General features: G+C 42.2%; 1 long non-coding RNA gene across 2 annotated transcripts; it reads right to left on the bottom strand.

Moving 5' to 3' along the window:
• Window positions 1–8546: 8546 nt before the first annotated feature.
• Window positions 8547–15161, bottom strand: LOC144381792 (uncharacterized). 2 transcript variants are annotated; one of them, XR_013447615.1, is made up of 4 exons: window positions 15021–15161; window positions 9718–11360; window positions 9231–9382; window positions 8547–8775 (listed from the first exon to the last, which is right to left on the bottom strand). It is a non-coding gene; the product is annotated as an uncharacterized LOC144381792 (long non-coding RNA). The 2 variants fall into 2 exon arrangements; XR_013447614.1 differs by having other exon boundaries at window positions 9231–11360.
• Between the last annotated feature and the right edge of the window lie 3604 nt (window positions 15162–18765).

The following is an 18765-nucleotide window of genomic DNA, read 5'->3' as shown; positions in this document are numbered from 1 at the left end:
ATTTGGGACTAAGCATGGACTAAGCCTAATGAAATTAATGCATTAGCATCCAATTTGACTCTTCTGCAAGTACAGTTGCCTGTGTCCCAGGCTGAGCCAACATTCTCATTAACAAGCATGTGACCATGATCAAATATATATGCAAAATACTATGCTAGACGGGGTATAAACAATAGGTCATGGGCCCTGCCATCAAGAAGCTTATATTGTAGTGGGAGGCAAGATATTTTTATAAAGAATTATATAATAAGAGAATCAAATGTCAGTTCTAGACAATGAGAGAAGAGATAACCTAAGACAAGACATGATTAATTGCTAAGTGAATTGTTCAGACAGTAAAGACAAAAGGACAGAGTGGAGAATGATTGCTTCGGTCTAGGGAAATCAAGGGAGATTGTAACATCCTACAGTTAGAAATGTGGAGACAAAACAGGGATAGCGAGTGGGTAAGTTTAGTATCTGTTCCTCAAGAGGAGATATTGAAAATACGACTGGAAAAGAAGATGGGACCCAGTGTATGATGGACTTCTCAGTCAAAAGGACATTTTGTTCTAATAAATTCCCCTCTAAATGGTAGATAATGTTGTGGGGGAAATGGAGAAGGGAAAGTCAGGGAATGGCAGTGATTTCCGGGGCTACAACCCAGGATCCTACACAATGAGTCAACTACATGACAAGTACCTAGTTGGACCAGTCTCAATAGTGGGCCATGAAAAGGAAAAGAGTCTGGCCATGCTTGCTTTAAGGATACTCTTCATGAGACAAAGTAGGTCTAAAATTTCTACTTCTGGGACAAAGAAGTAGTCCTAAACTTTCCCTTCTTTAAACATTGATAAACCTGGATAAAATATATAAGGCAAATGTTTCCAGGACTGGAAAATAGTGAAAGAATGATATCTCTGAGATAGAGAAAGAGAGAGAGAGAGGAAGAGATTGGTGGGGGGAGAGAGAGAGGGAGAGAGAGATAAATAAGAATTCATTGTAAAAATGCTGTAGGAAAGGTGAACCTGACATTCATCCCAGCTCTCTTCCTGGGGACAAGGCAGAGCACAGTGGCCCCACTGAGATGAAGAGGTAGAGATTAGAGTTTGGTGCCACTGAAGCAGCAGGAATTTGTGAAGCAGAATACGGGAGGAAAGAGCTGTAACAGAGGTACAGAAGGGGTTCCCTGTGGGTGGTTGGCCAATGGCTGAGTGTATTCACAAGGGGTGAGACTCCTCAAATCCTACCCTAGAATAGCTTCTACGAAGTTGAGAGAATAGCAATACTAGAAATTTCACATTACATGGAAAAGTCCTCATTAATCCACTGTAGTTTCAGTTAAGACACCTGAAAAGGTATACATTAAGAGTCAGAACCATAATCCAGAGTAAGAGCTACCCTCGATATCCTTTCTTCCTCCTGAAAAAACCCTACAACCAAACAGATAGGATTAAGGAGAGCAGCCTATAAATCAACCATCAGACTAAACAAGGCTCAGCACTCTTTAAAGGACGACAATGTAATGCAGACTCCTTATAATGTATCACACACAGTGTCCAGTATTAAAAACATTACTAGCTATGTGTAAAACCAGGAAAATTTTTTCATGAGCAAGAAGAAAATATTCAATAGAAACATCTCCTTGATGACAAGAATGTTGGACTCAGCAGACAAAGATTGAAAGCAGCTATGATAAATATCAGAGAAAATGCAAAAACTAAAAAGAACCAAATGGAAATTCTGGAATTAGAAACTATAGTACCTAGGGGCACCTGGGTGGCTCAGTTGTTAATCATTTGCCTTCAGCTCGGGTTGTGATCCCAGGGTCCTGGGATCAAGCCCCACATTGGGCTCCCTGCTCAGCAGGAAGCCTGCTTCTCCCTCTCCCACTCCCCATGCTTGTGTTCCCCCTCTCGCTGTGTCTGTCTCTGTCAAATAAATAAATAAAATCTTTAAAAAAAAAAAAAAGAAAGAAACTATAGTACCTAAAATTTTTTAAAAATACCAAATGAGCTCAACAGAGATTGAAGACAGAAAAGGAAGGGGTCAGAGAATTTTAAAAGAAATGGAATTTTTCCAAGCTGAGGGCAAGAAGATAAATATGAGTTTAGAACATTTGAAGTAAGACTCAGTGACCTCTGAGATAATTTCAAGTGATCTCACATAGATCCTAAAATTAAAGGTGAAACAGAAAATGGGACAGAAAATATATTTTAAAACATAATGATCAAAATGTTTACATATTTGGTGAAAAAAAAAATTAACTAACAAATCCGAGAAGCACAGCAAACCCCAAGTAGGATAAATACAAAGAAAATTGTGTCTAGATACATCATGATCAAAATGCTGAATACCAAAGTTAAAGGAAAAAAATTTTAAAAGCAGCATATTACACATAGCATATTAAACAATATGAATGATGGCTGACTTCTCATCAGAAAGAACGAGGGCCAGAAAACAATGGCATTGCAATTTTGAAGCACTAAAGGAAAACAACTGTCACTACAGCATTCTATACCTAGTGAAAGTATCTTTCAAAAATGAGGGTGAAATTAATCACCATCTGAATTGCACTATAAGAAATACTAAATATAGTATTTTAAGCTCAAGGGAAATGGTGCCAGATAGAAACACAGAAGATGGTAAATATGTGACCACATATTTAAAACATAGAGCTTCTTTATTTTATTAATTTCCTTAAAAGACAATTTATTGTTTAAAGGGAAAATAGTATTATTATGACAGAGAAGTAAGATTTATTATAACAACAGCACAAGGTATAAGGTGGGAAAATAAATTATATTTCTGTAAAGTTCTTATATTTTTGAAGAGTGAAATGATACAGTATCTAAGTAGAAAGTACAGGCACATCTCAGAGATGCCCTGGGTTTGGGTCCAGACCACCACAATAAAGCAAATATCACAATAAAGCACATCAAATGAATCTTTTGTTTCCCAGTGCACATAAAAGTTGTGTGTACATGGTATTGTAATCTACTAAGTGTACAATAGCATTATGTCTAAAACAATAATTTGCATACCTTGATTAAAAATATTTTATTGCTAAAAATGCTAACCCTCACCTGAAATTTCAGTGATTCATAATAACTGATCACAGATCACCATAATATATATAATAATAATGGAAAAGTTTGAAACACTGTGATAATTACCAAAATGTGTCACAGAGACATGAAGTAAGCAAACGCTCACTTTCCAAATGTTGGAAACTGGTGCCAATAGACTTGCTCGAAGCAAGCTTGCCACAAACCTTCAATTTGTAAGAAATCAATATAGGCAAAGTGCAATAAAGTAAAGAGAAATAAAATGAAGTATGTCTATAGTAAGCTAAGGATGCACATTGCAATCCTAGAACAACTTCTACAAATAGTAAAAATGAAACTCCAAAAAAGACATGAAATTGAATATAAAAGCCCTAGTACATTGTTATCCTCATATTTTGCTGTTGAGACTGAACTTGTCCCTCAATATCTGTTCTCCACCATAATAGATTTTCTACTGGTTAAGTAGCTGCCCAGAGGAAAGACTACTCTTCTCAACAGCCTTTGCAGTTTGATATGACTATCTGACTAAACTGTGGTCAATAGAATATGAACAGAAGTGACAAGTGTGCAACATCTGTGTTCTTTCCTTAAAATATAGGACTACACTGAAGGTGAGGAAAAGCCTGAGCTCCTGGATGGCTTTGCAGAAGACAAGAATCATATCAGCTTGGAAATCTGCATGAGAGCAAAATAAACTTTTACTTTTATTTTGTTGAAGTTGTTACTTTGTGTCCCTGTTACATGTAGCCCATCTTAAATTCTAATTATGTCAGTTCTTATACATAAACTATAGAATTTAGTTATAAAAGAGGCATAGAGCATTCAAAGCTATACAACAACAACAACAAACAAACAAAAAGTTATACAACAAACATTAATTACCTAGCATGGGCTAGATATTGTGGTAGGCATGGGTTGTACTGGGATACACTGGTGAACAAGATAAGAATTCTCCTCATCTACATAGGATACACAATCTCAAAGTATCACCTGTCTTTTGTTTAAAACACTCTTATGCTTGCACCCTCCACTTCTTCACCAAGCATTTACTCTCTGACTTCCAATAATCAGACTCCCTTCTGTTTTCCCAAACTTGCTCTTTTCAAAGTCACTAGAAATAAATCCAGCAATATTCTTCTTCTAATAATGACAGAGCAGCTTCTATCAGAGAGACCCTACCACCAATAACAACCATAGATTTTGGAAGACATGGGAGAGTGGCCACAAACACGCAGAGACTGGAGGGGAGTCAGTACTGGAAAGAAGGGAATGGTACTGGATAATTTTCCTTTTTCCTGATGTCAGGACCTCATCAGAGATAGCAGGTGGGTAAAACCCAGAAAGGAACCAACACCCAACAGCCTTGAAAAGCCAGAGGAAGAGTTCAAAGCAATATCATCAGTTAGAAAAATGGAGGAGGAGACATCCTAGAATGAAGAAAGCCACAAAAAGAAGCAAAATATTTGGCATATAAATGCTGCCAAAATCTCTGGATGACCCCTGAGCTGTGTGTGTGTGTGAGGCTGCAAGCAGCCAACTAAGTCCAAGGGGAATGAGGAGAGATTTGACCTATGGTCCACCACAAAGAAAGAAATTGAGTGATAATGAAAATATAATGTGACAAAATTTGTGGGATACTACTAAAGTAAAAACACAAGGAAATGCGAGCTTTAAATATTTATGCTAGAAAGGAAAAAGGTCCAAGATCAATAGTCTAAAATTCAACCTAAAAATGCCAGTGAAAGAAGAGGAAAGTATATAAAAAGAAAGAAGAGCAGAAATCATTAAAATAGAAGGCAATAAAACAGAAAAAAATAATGAAGGTTTTGAAAAATCAAGAAAATCTGAAGCTAGCAAATCAAGAAAAAAATGATACAACACAAATTAATATTAGGATCATAAGAGGTAGATTATTACTAACCCTACAGACATTAGAGAAATGGCAAGAGAATACTAAGAACACTTTGGCTGATAAATTTAACAACTAAGGTTAAATGGACACATTTCTTGAAACATACAACTTACCAAAACTGATATAAAATGAAATAGAAAGCCCAATTAGCCCAGTTATCTATTAAATAAGTGGATTTCATTTTCAATAGTCTTCTAACAGGTAAAGCTTCAGACCCAGATAGTGATGTTGGTGAATTGCATCAAGCATTCAAGGTAAAAATCATACCAATCCTCCATAAATCCTTCCAGAACATACAAAAGTAAGAAATTTGTTTTATGAAGACATCATAACTAAGACACTAAGACATGAAAAAACCATTAAAAAAATAAAGAAAAAAAACCTTTTTAGTAAATGAAAGTCGGCAATATATATAAAAATACATTAGGTTAGAATAAGAATTCAAGGTTGACTTAATTTCTGAAAATCAATCAACAATATTCTATATTAATACAATTAAATCAAATGTCCATTTAAGTAAATTCACAAAAACACATGACAAAATTTAACACCAATTAATGTTTAAAACTCACTAAATTAGAATTTGAAAATTTCTCAATCTGAAAAGGGTCGTATACAAACAAAACAAAATGAAAAAACCTAAAGCCAACTCCAAACTCAATGATTTATTATTCACTGCTTCCCTCCCAAGATGAGAACAGGGCAAGTTGTTCACTCTTGTCTTCTATATTTCATATTAGTAGGATCCAAGACTTCGCAATGAGTCAAGAAAAACAAAGGCACAAAAGTTAGGAAGGAAGGAGAACAGCTAGCTATCTCTGCTCACAGTTGGCATGACTTTTTAAATAGGAGATACTAAGAAATCTACAAGCAACTTCCATAATCAGTAAGTAAATATATCAGTGTCACTGGAGGAATGCTCAACACACACAAATCAGTTATAGTTTTATAAACTAGAAATGAACGATTGAAAACTTAATTTAAAAATCAATTCAATTTATAATAGCTTCAGAAATTATAAAATAGTCCAGCATAAATTTAATAAAAGATGTGCAGAAGCTCCACACTGAAAACTACAAAACATTACTAAAAGTAATGAAAGAAGATCTAAGTAAATAGAGATGTCCACCAACTGGATGACCTAATATAGTTAAGATATTAATTTTCTCAAAATCGATCTGTAAGATTCAATTTAATCACAATCTAAATACCAGAGGGCATTTATGTAAGATTTCTTGAGCTGAATCTGAAATTTATATGAAAATGCAAAAGACCTAGAATGTTGAAAACAACAACAACAACAAAGTTAGAGGAGTTAGAATACCTGATTCCAAGGTCATGTGATATTGGCATAAGAATAGACATTAGATCAATGAAGCAGGATATAAAGTCTAGACTACACTCATACATGTTTGGTCTGAATCACGAAATTTCATTTACTGATATCCATCCAATGTGTCAAGGTAATTCAGTGGAGAAACAATACCCTTTTTGACACATGGCTCTGAAACAACTAGATAGCCACTCTGCAAAATATGAGTCTTGATCTCAACCTCATGCCCTACACAAAATTTCATCTGAGTTTCATAACAGACCAAAACATAAAGCTTAAAACTACAAAGTTGCTGGAAGAAAAACTAATTGGAGATTATTCTGACATTATGAATAAATGGTCAAAAACTGGAAATAGCCCCTGGGGTCCATCACCAGGAAAAGAGCTAACCAGACTTTCCTATATCCATACAACGGGTTACTACTCAAAAGTACAACAGGAGTGGAGTACTGGTACACACTGCGACATGGGTGAATCTCAACAAAAAGTAAGCTAAATAAAAGAAACCTTACACAAAACAGCAAATACTTTATCATTTCATTCTTTTGTTCTAGGCCAGTCAAAACACAGTAAGTTAAAATCAGCACAATTTTTGAGGAAGAACAAAGTTGAAGGACCGACACGATCCAAAGTCAAGACTTACTGTGAAGCTACAGTGATCAAGACAGTGTGGAATTGGCAAAAGAACAGACAAATAGATCAATGGAACAGAAGAGAGAGCCCAGAAATAGACCCACATAAGTAGTCAACTCATCTTTGACAAACTCATCTGTGACATCTTTGAGCAAGGGCAGCACAATGAAGCAAAATTTTTATAACCAATAGTGCTGCAGCAACTGGACATCCTCATACAAAAAACCAAACCAAACCAACAACAAAAACCCCTGAATCTAGACACAGGCTTTATTTACACCCTTCACAAAAAATTAACTCAAAATGGATCACAGGCCTAAAAATGAAACACAAAATGATAGAACTGGAAGATCACCCAGGAGGAAACCAGGATGATCTTGGGTGTGGTGACACCTTTTAGCTACACACCAAAGGCAGGATCCATGAAAGAAAGAATTGACGAAGTAAATGTCATTAAAATTAAAAACGTCTGCCAAAGAAAGTCGAGAAAATGAGAAGACAAACCACAGATTGGAAGAAAATACTTGAAAGGACATCTGATAAAGGACTGTTACCTGGATTCGCAAAGAACCCTTAACACTCAACAATAAGAAAACAAACAACTCACTTACAAAATGGGCCAAAGACCCACAGACATCTCCCCAAAGAAGATACATAGATGGCAAGTGAGCATGTAAGAAAATACTGCACATCATCTCTCATCGGGGGACTGAAAGTTAAAACAACAGCGAGACCCACTACTCACCTATTAGAACAGCCAAATCCAGAACACCAGCAACACCAAATGCTGGGAGAATGTGGAACCATTGGGATGCTCACTCATTGCTGGTGGGGATGCAACATGGCACAGCCATTTGGGAAGACATGTTGATGGTTTCTTACACAGCTAACCATGAGCTTACCATATGATCCAGCAATCACATCCCTTGGTATTTACTCAGAGGAGTTGAAAACTTGTGTCCACACAAAAACTCACACTTGGATGTTGAAACAGCTTTATTCATAATTGCCCAAACTTGGAAGCAACCAAGATGTGCTTCAGTAGGCAAAATGGATAAATAAACTGTAGTCCATCCAGACAATGAAATATGATTCAGTAGTAAAAAGAAATGAGCTCCAAGCCATGAAAAGATATGGAGGGACATTAAATACATATCACTAATAGAAAGAAGCCAATCTGAAGGTTACCAACTGCATGATTCTAACTATGTGACATTCTGGAAAAGGCAAAACTATAGAGACAGTAAAAAGATCTGAGGTTGCCGGGGTTTGGGGGGAGGAGGGATGAATAGGAGGAGGACAGGGGACTTTGAGGGCAGTGAAACTGTTCTGTGTGCTTCTACGTTGATAGGTTCATGTCATTACATGTGTGTCTCAGTCCCTTCCCTTACCCTCGTCCCTCACTTACTGCTCGGGGGACACTGGGCTCCTCCCTGTGCTGCAACACCCTCACTAAGATCCTCTCTCGGGAGCACCAGCCTTGAAGCTTTCTCTGCTAAGAGCACTCCTGTGGCTCAAATGGCTTGCTCCCTACACCCCACCCCTCTCTTTACCTTTTCCCTGCTTTATTCTACAAAACATCTCATTGATCTGGGTTCTCCCTGAAGCAGACACCAAGAGGGGATTGAGCAAGCAGGGTTTTATTAGGAGAAATGTCTGTGGAAGGAAATGGGGGCAGCCCGAAAAGGCTGGGAGAGAGTGGCAGACCCACATACAGGTGTGACCAGGTGGAGGGGAGCAGGGCGGAGGTGGGCAAAGTCCTAGCCAGCCTGGAGTTCTCCGGTAGTTTCAGCAGAACCGCTGGAGAGTCTGTGAGCCAAAATGGGCCGAGGAAGGAGTTCCTTTTCTCCCTGCAACAGATAGGGTCTGTGTTAGCACCCCAGCCGCACTCGGTCCTTGGTAGGGAACAGTCCACAGGCAATGTGGGTGCTTGATTTCAGGGCACGGTGATTGATTTCAGGGCGCGGCCCCGGTGGTTGATTTCAAGGCGCGGCTGGTGGGCCCTGCTCGGTCATGCTTCCTGTAGCGTAAGGAGCCTGGGGAAGGAGCATGCCCAGGAAACCACTGCACCTGACATTTCAAATCTATTCATACTGTAGTTGCTGGAAGGAAGTCAACACGAGGGAGCTGTCCTGTTTACTCTCTAATCCTAGCACCTAGAATAATGCCAGACATATAGCAGATGCTCAGTTAAATTTCTCGAATAAATGAATGAATGAACGAACACAGGAAGGTTTCCTTTCTCCCTTCTTCTGGGTCCATAGAACTCTTTGTACCCCTTCCCTTATCATACAGAGTGTTTTACCAACTGTTTCTTTTATTGCCAGCTTGCGTGTGGACACCAAGGGCTGGGCCCCGGACTCGTGGACTCAGCTCCATCACGGCACCAGATATCTCTCAGGGTGAGTAAAGGTCTGGTTGATAAAGCTGATGGTCCTCGTTTGGTCCTCAGGGTACCTATGTGAGCAGGAACAAGACTGGGTTGCCCATTTTGCAAGTAGGAAGTGGAGAATGAAGTCATTGATCCCTTCCTACACATGCTGTGGCTTACACAACTTATCCAGCGTAACCTGTACCGTGTCAAGGTGTTAATCTCCCTCTATCCCTTACTCCATTCAACAGATGGATGAGTCAACTGACACTTAGAAAGTGACAGAGCCAGAGCCCATGAGCCTTTCCACAGCCAGGCACAGACCCCCACTGCCCCTTTCTCTGGGGCTCTTTCCAGCCCCCACCGGGAGGCATCTCCACAGAGCCGAGACTGCAGATCTCCCCCCGGTTATGACACTCACCCATGAGCCGTCATCCTCCCTTGGCTATTCACATGCCTTGAACTGCAGAACTGCAAAGGTGTGCAAGTGAACAGGTTAGTATTAGGACGGTGCCTTGGAACCCCACGATGAGAGCCGCCCAGAAAGCCGGGCTATGATTGTTCATTAGTATTAATAATAAAGTCAAAGGAAGTGGAGTAGGGACGCCCAGCACCTTGTAGACTGATGAATCACCGTTTCCCTGTGCTATTTGCTAATGCCATTACATTTACAGCTTAATCTTCCTGTAACTATTTTTCAATAATCAGGGAAGCTAAATTAAGAGAAATGCAGCTCCTCGCTATTAAGCACAGCATCCTGCTAACCCTGGTTTTACCAAAGGGTATCGACTCCGGGAAGCGGGTTCTAAGCTGCCTCTTTGTTGCTCAGGCTGCTGTTCTTTACAGTGCCATGACCTTTGTGTTTCTCCGCCCGGTACACAAATTCTGACCGCACTGGAGAAAGCTCATGGATTCTGAAATTGACCCACGGTTGGTCCCATAAGTACCATGTCTCTTGGCCGGAGGCGGGGGGGGAATCCTCACCTTAAGTTCATGCTGACAAAGTCTGAAATGACAAAAAGCTCATGAGTCACAACCAACGTTGTATCAAAAATTCAGAATAACAACAAGTTTTTCCGGATGTGAACCCACGCATGCTCCTTTCAAGCACTTTGTGGTGTAATGTTAAGTTTGTCACAACAAAGTACTGATGCAGTCCCTTGAGCTTTTGTGGAAATGGCCTTACAGGAATAGAAAATTTTAACTAAAGGATAACGCACTTGGGATTTGTTTGGGATTAGCTTACTTCTGCACAAACCTTTAGTAGGGAGTAGGAAAGATGGGAAATACCTCACACACATCTGTGGTTGCCATCAGAGATGTTTTAAAGATAGTGCCATACAAAGAAAGCAGAAATAAATTAAGGAGGCTTACAAGCTACGCATCAGAGACCGTAGCACCATCTGCTTTAAGTAACAATTATTTTCCTGAAAAAAAAAAAAATGTTCTAAAACTGAATAATGTCCATGTAGTCTAAATATTTGCTCTCCACGAGCATCCTGGGAATGATATGCAAAAGTCCTGAGAACTAGAAGACATTACAAAATATCCAAATGGAAAGAAACAAAGTTATTTTACTATGCAGTGTGTTCAATTGCTATGTAAATGTGGGAGTATTATTATTTATTGCTTTTTCAGCTCTGACAGTTGGAAACATTGCAGAATCAAAAGACATCTGTTGAGTGTAGCATGAGTATCTGCAAAACAGCGATCAGGGCTGAAAGGTGTTATTTCTGGACTCCTGGGTGCGGGTGTGACGTCCCAGCAAGAAACAAATTGCACTGAGCTCTTTGCAACCACTTACTTGGTACAAGTTAAACACTCCAAGAGGCTGTTCTGGGATGGGATGCACTACCCTAACTAACGCTGGGGCTCCATTTTCCCTGATCTGATTCGGAAGGTCAGACTCAGCCCATCGACTGAGCCATCCTGTGGACGCCGTCCAGGGTGGTGGTAAACAGCCCACGCTTCAGAGCTGACAGGACTGTGTACAAACCCCAGCTCCGTGACTCCGGCGTGGGACTTCGGAGAAGTTGTATGACCTCACCAGGTCCCAGTTTTCATCTGTAAAATGGGAAGAATGACATTCCCCTTGCCTAGTGCTGTTATGAGAATGGACTTATTTCATATGCACCAAATGCTTCATGTGCTGGTTACCAGGACCCCTCCGACCTCGCTCTGCTTCCGAGGCTGAAGTCATATTTCTAATGGGGTCCCAGAGGGCTTAAATAAAAATATATCTGAGACATCTTTGCTAGCACACTTCTAAATGTTATTGACACATGGTGCAGGGCATGCAGTGGAGAGATAGGATTCATTAACTTGTGGCTGGGCCTTTTGAATTTTATCCTGCAGTATCTCTGGTCCTATAATCCAATGGCCTTGTTTTATCCTTTGATATTTCAAATCTGCCAGGAGCACTGGCAAAAAGCCCCAAACACCAGATCTTACATATTCCAAAAAAATGCCTTCCCCACCTTTTCAAGCTCACTCAGAACACCTGACAGTGAGCAGACTTTAATGAGCATCAAAAGAACATCCATACACACCGCTTGACCACTCAAAACCATTCTTGCCTTCCCTTTTCCAAGACTGTAAGATAGCTTTCTGCTTGCCAAGAATTCATTGCAAGATTCTTTTTTAATAAATCACAGATTTCTCTCCAACAAATACCTACCATACCTCAACACTTAGAAAATATTTATTTCGGAAATGCTTATTTTAAGAAATGCTTACTGTGTACCCAGCATGGTGTTATTAGTATTTTGATGACTGTTATCATTGTTACAGACTCTTTATTAATGATCCCTAGAAGTAGACCGGTCACTTAACCCACCAGTGAAGTGCGTGGTGGTTCTTGGGCCCTGGTCTCTAGGGATAGCGTATTTATTCCCATGGTTTCTTGATTGAAAATGAGAGAAGAATCACCTAAGTATGAGATGCTTAATACTATGTTCAAGTTCTTGAGAAAACAGCCGCACACATTAAAAAGCACAATCCTGCCTAAATATGTCTTTTTTTCCTCTGGATTAAATGGTGCCTGTCAGTTTAAGGGTTCTCAAGAGGGGCATTGGAGCCCAGCACAGACAAGCAATATCCCAGGTTGTCCTGGGAATGTACGTGCGACACTGGCCAGAAAGCAGGACAGGGTGTGATATGAACCACATGGAGATGTGTCCCTCCCTTCGCCACCTGGAGGCAGCCGCACAGAACCAAAGCCGAGGTCTGCTCCCTGCAGCACATTTCCCACCCGAGGGGTAGAGCCGTGCCCAGGGCAGGGGGGCTTCTCTGCAGTAGGAGGCCAGGGACAGTGTTCCACGTGTTTCTGGAGCTCTGCAGAAACAACAAGTCTGACAATAGCATCAGGAATATGGAGAAAGGTTTGCTGTTGCAGAAAGACCAGGAGCCAAAGACAGCCCAAAGGGACATGGGCTCGTGGAGGATGGGGAGGTGAGACAGGCCCACGACTGCGGCAGGGAGGGTTCCAAGGCACTCTTCCTTACCTCTTCCACAGAGGGGGGGCCTCCATCCCTCCCCACGGGAAGAAAAGGATCCTGTTGGAGGAACATGCAATGTCTCAAGGTGGAAACACGAAGAGGGATAGACTGGAAACAGACAAAACCAGCAGAGAAGAGGGAGATGTTGGGAGCACACAGGACCCACGGCTCTGGGGGATTTGGATGAGAAAGGAGGATGGGCAGGCTTGTGTGGGGGCAGAGGAGGGAGAGAGGCAGACAAGGCTGTCCGGCTGACAGGAGGGGACAGCACAAAGCCCTGACAAGCAGACAGAGGAGGGGTCCCACAGGGCTCACCCGCAAAAGCAGCCCTCCCGGCCCACAAGAGGCTGAATGAGAAGGAATGACGAGCAGGTGGAGTGCAAGAAAGCAGATTGATGGCAATGCTCTGAGCTTCCACGCAGCTCATCCGGGGAGGCACGGAGCACTCCCATTCTGACGCTTGCAGCCACTCTTTACGGAGGACTTCATGCGGAGGCATCAGGTGTGGACTAGGCCACGTGGGCGTGGCTCAGGTCACGGTGACCAGCACCAGTTTCCACAGTGCTGAAGGAGCCTCCTTCCAAGGCCGGAATTGCGGGTGGGGCAGGCTTTGAACCCTGTCTTCAGGGCAGTCCCCCCCTCCCCTGTCGAGACAAACAGGCAAACCCTGTTTCCACGCAAGCGGCTGTTAACAATTCTCACCCTGGCTCCAGATGGGTCCACACCCAAACGTGAGCATGCCGTTCCAGAAGCCACGTTACACGCTACTTCCACCAATCCCAGGCTTCCCAGAGAAACTGTGGGTGGTGCTCACCATTCAGGGAACACACCTCCCCCAAAACAAGAGTCACTGTAAAGACAGAGAATGAACTTCACACTCAAGCCAAAACCTCAACAGCCGCCAAGAGGGAGGTTGATAAGCTCTGTGCTGCAGTGAATGACCGCAAGGCAAAACCTGATGCAGAGGCAGGAGCGAGGCAAGCTGTTGCGGACGCTGCAGGGGTAGGAGGATGGGGGCCTGACAAAGCAAGACTGGATCCAGGTGTGTCCGGTACAAAGACTCTCTTACACGACACCTGGCTAAGGGTTTCTCCAGTTTCCCGCAGAGCCCTTCCGTGGACCTGCCTTTGTGCGTGCCTGTCAGAGCCTCCCACCCGGGCAGCATTTGATAAACATCAGTGCACGAATCCTACAGCAAGATCCTGTCCCAGCTCAGTGACTTAACTTATCTCTTCCTAAAGAGAACCGTCGTGCAGGTTGCTTGAGGATTAAGTGAGATTGAATTCTTGTCGCACACCAGGTCCTATGCCGGTTCGTCAACCGATGGCGGGTGTTTTCTTCTCCATTCTCCTTCTCGTATTGTCCTATCCAGGGGACTGTTAGTCAGGCTTGTGGAGCCGTGAAACCCTCCTCCTGATTTTAGCAAGGTCCGCTTGGCCAGGATGGAGAGGGCCGGCCAGCAGCCCTTGGGTTCTGTGATGAGGTTCATTCCCGTTTCCAGTTCCAAGTGTAATAGCTGTACACTGTTATCGTGTGTGGACGTCAGGATGGCCCTGTGAATAGGGCCGGCTTCGTGGGCCCTCATGCAGCCGCCCAGGGCCCCGTGCTCAAAAGGCCCCAGCACTTGGCCTAACGCTGTGCTGTCATTGTCTTGAAATTCTTAGTAAATTTTTAACAAGCATCCCATTTTGCACGGGGCCCCACAAGTTACATGATACCTGTGAGGTGTTTTATGCTCCCGTTTCCACAGCTGGGGAAAGCAAAGGTAAGGCAGTCCCAGAGCCCGATGATTAAACCGCATGCCTTGGACTCAGACACGTACAAGTTCCGTGAACTTATTTTAAATTGCGGTAAAATACATGTAACATAAAATTGACCATTTTAACTATCTTGAAGTGAGAAATTCAGTGGCATTTAGTAAATCCATTGTATTGTGCGACCATCACCATCTGGTTCCCAAATATTTTCACCACCCCAAAAGGAAATTCTGTGCCGGTTAACTATCACCGCCCCCACCCCGACCTCCCCAGCTGTTAAGTAACCACCAATCTACCTTCTGTCTCTATGGATTTACCAATTCGGGACATTTCCGTTAAACTGGAATCCTACAATATGGGGCCTTCTTTGAAGTCTCAGTCCCATATTTAACTCATTTTCTGAAACAGAGATAATAGCATCTAACTCTAAGTGTCGATGTGAAGGCTCAGGGAGAAACGGCTTATCTTACCAGCCGCTTCTTTATTATCTGCTGCTGTTGTCAGGGCTGTCACGGCGAGGGCGACGATGTCGTGCATGACTGTGCCGTGAGCTGTCGGTGATCACACAGCTAACGAATGCCAGCACCGAGCTCCGGACTCTGATTCGCATTCCAGACTGTATGCTCTCCGCAATCTCCCTGTCACCTGGGTAGGTGCACTTTAGGGCAATGCAGCTGGAGAAAAATGACGAGAAAAGTCTGGAGCAAGAAAGAATGGGGCAGGTGGGGGAGGTAGATGAGCTGGGCTGGGCGGTTGGGGCCACATCCTAGGATGGGCAGTACCTGTCCGTGGGGTCTGGACCACACTGCAGTGGCCCCACAGCACCCTGGAGACCTCATTCACAGGATCCAGACTCTGGTCTGCAGAAATTTCAGCTGGAAAGAAGGATCGTGCAGGATGAGAGAACGCAAGCTGAGCCGGTACGGAGTCCTGGGGAAACGCTGGGCCCTGGGCGCATTTTCTTCTCTAGCACAGACTTGTGAGTCTTAAAATAACCACAATGCTGTGCAGGAACCTCACTGCGGGAAACTTCCTACATTTGCAAACAACAGCTCATTATGCTTCACCCTTTGTCTACCTGTCTGTGGGTTAAATGAAACAGGCATGTTTTGATACGTGCAACCCGCCCCGTGGATTTCTTTCTTCCCTCTCGTCCCGTGGCAGGACACAGAGCGTGGCATTTTCTGCACCCCACAGTGGGCCCGGATCAGCGACCAGCCTCTGAATACAAGGGAAAGAGGCCCCTGTCAAGCAGATGGGTATTTATCACACTTTTTGAGATGACTCTGGGCAAGAGATGCAGACGTCTTTGGAAACAAAGATCCCGCTTTTATGCAACTGCAGTTTCCCATAGGAAAGTCCATTCTGACCGAGTTGGAGCTCTCACTAGTCTGTGAGCTGGAGAACTGGACTTTTCTCTCCAGAATAGCCAGATGGCCCTGGTGCATCTCTAGGACGACCAAGGAGAGGCTCCAGTTTCAGAGCAGAGCGGTGCAAGGAGGGAGATGTGGACAGAGAGGACGTGGAACGGCGTCTCTCCCTGGAGCGCGAGTCTGCAGGGCAGAGGACACTTCTGCTGTCTTAGGAACAGGATGACCAGATAGGGAGGAAACACCGCTCTGCTGGCATGGTTTTATTGCTGGTACTCTGTTTACGGGAGGCTGTCTCTTTGAACCCCAGCCCTTCCGTTCCAGCTCTGCCACATCCTGGCTTCACGATCCTTGGCAAACTGTTTACCTTCTCCGAACCCCAATATTTTCACCTGTGAAATAGCTATGAAGTCATTGAGCCCACAGATTTCTTGTGAATACTTACTGACGATATTGGTGCAAGGCACTCACCAGACGCCAGTGCGCAGTGAGCAGCAGGTGGCTGGCCTCGGCAAGACAAGCGGACGCTCCATGCCTTTTACCTTACTTAGCCGTTCTTGAATCTCTGATAAGCGTGTATACCATGGTACTTTATTTTCTGAAATGGCTGTCCATTTGCTCATTTTCCTTTTCTGTAGTTTTAGGTATGTTTCCAGAAATCAACTTTTAAATCAAGCAAATTTCTTGCTTTTGCTCTAAGCCAAACTTTAACTCCTTCACAGTTACTGAAATGACATTTTCCCCCATTTCTAGCTCCCTCTTGGAATCTGCTGTCTCTGGTTCATTTCTTGTATTTCACGTTTTTATTTGAGAGGTTTAGAATAGCTACACTCTATTTCTGGTAAAAGAGTAATTGCCTTTAAACTTTTTGCCAAACATAATTATATATGCTTTTCTTTTTCCTGTAAATTTCCAAAATTAATTCTATAACCTCTTTACCATAAAGACAAGACTTTTAGCACAATTCTACATGCCCTCTCTTGGTAAATAATCTACGTTGTTTAAGCTCTGCCAGGTTTTAGCTCCAGATTGTGTTGATGTTTTCCCTATTATGACTCTTTTTAATCCTGTGTTTTACTCAAAATAAAGACAGCAAGCTTTCTGTCTTTGTCACCTTCCACTTTTTCTTGTGTTCTGTGCCTCCCTTGTCCTGGGTCCAACTTTTTCTCTGCTGGTGTGTGTACTAGAGGACCTTCTTTCAGGAACAATTTGCAAGTAATATAAGCTTTTAAAAATCTGCATGTTTGTGGGGATTGTTTTGTTCCCTTTCTTAACTATCTGGCTTGAAACATACTTTTAACTTGAAACTTTTTTCCCTTAGAACTTTGGAGATATTGTCCCCATAGTCTTTTCTTTGTTATTATTCCAGTATATTTAACATACGGTGTTATATTAGTTTCAGGTGTACAATATAGTGATTCAACAATTCTATACATTTCTCACTGCTCATCACGACAAGTGGACTCTTTAATCCCCATCACCTATATCACCCATCCCCCCAACCACCTCCCTTCTGGTAACCATCAGTTTGTTCCCTGTATTTAAGAGTCTGGTTTAAAAAAAAAAAAAAGAATCTGTTTTTTTGTTTGTCTCTTTCTTTGTTTGTTCTTCCGAATGACATATCTGATTATGGGGTTAATAACCAAACTAATAAAGAACTTTTACAACTCAACACCAGAAAAACAAATAAACCCCACTATCTTTAAGAATTTTACTTAAAGGGATGCCTGAGTGGCTCCGTTGGTTGAATGTCTGCCTTCGGCTCAGGTCATGATCCAGGGTCCTGGGATCGAGTCACCCATGGGGCTCCCTGCTCAGCGGGGATCCTGCTTCTCCCTCTCCCTCTGCCTGCCGCTCCCCCATCTTGTGCGCACTCTTTCTCTGAAAAATAAATAATAATAATAATAAAAGAATTTTACTTAAAAATGATAAATTGGATGCCAGTCTAATCCTGGCTGTTTTGAAAACAGCCCACCTTTCTTCCATACATTTTTAGGATTGGCTCAGTTTTAACTTAGACTTCAGAGATTTTAGCTGTATTGAGGACTGTGTACATTGTCATTGCTTTTGCTTAGTATTCAATGGTTTCTTTAGACTCAAATCTTTCTTAAAATTAAGCTATATTCTTCTATTGTCTTTTTTTCAATATTTGCTTATTTTAGAGAGAGAGAGCATGCAAGTGGGGGAAAGGCAGAGGAGAGAGAGAGAATCTCAAGCAGACATCCCACTGAGCACAGAGCCAGACGAGGGGCTTAATCTCATGACCTTGAGATCATGACCTGAGCTGAAATCAAGAGTCAGGCACTCAACCCACTGAGCCACCCAGGCGCCCCTCTTCTATTGTCTTTTAATCATTTTTTTCCCTACTCTTTTCTCTCTCATCACTTTCTGGATTGCACATTATTAGGTAATTATTTTATTTCTTGAATCAATCATCCATGTCTCTTAATTTTTCCCTTACTATTTCTTTTTATTATTTCCTTTCTGTATGATAGCAGACTGCTTCATCCTATCTTCCAAATCAGTGACTCAGCTCTGAGCCACTTTTATTCTGCCCCTGCAGCTGTCTATAAAATATTCCTTTTATAAATCTTGTTTAGAGCTCTTTGCTATTTTCACTCTTACTTCATAATAGCTTCTTGTTTGGGGGTACAATAATATGTCCGTGTTCATAGTAGGAAAACCCAATGTCAAAAAGACATCAATTCTGCCTCAACAGATTTATAGATGCACTGTATTTCCAATTCAAATTCTAACAGAGAGTCTACAGAACCTGACAAATGGATTCTAAAATGTTTGTGGAAGTGCAAAAGATCAAGAATACCAGTAAGAATAAGGACTAGAA

This window comes from Halichoerus grypus, chromosome 5, assembly GCF_964656455.1.
Source record: "Halichoerus grypus chromosome 5, mHalGry1.hap1.1, whole genome shotgun sequence".
Lineage (NCBI taxonomy): Eukaryota > Metazoa > Chordata > Mammalia > Carnivora > Phocidae > Halichoerus > Halichoerus grypus.
Note: the sequence above shows the minus strand (reverse complement) of the source record. Positions and strands in the feature narration are given on the sequence as shown.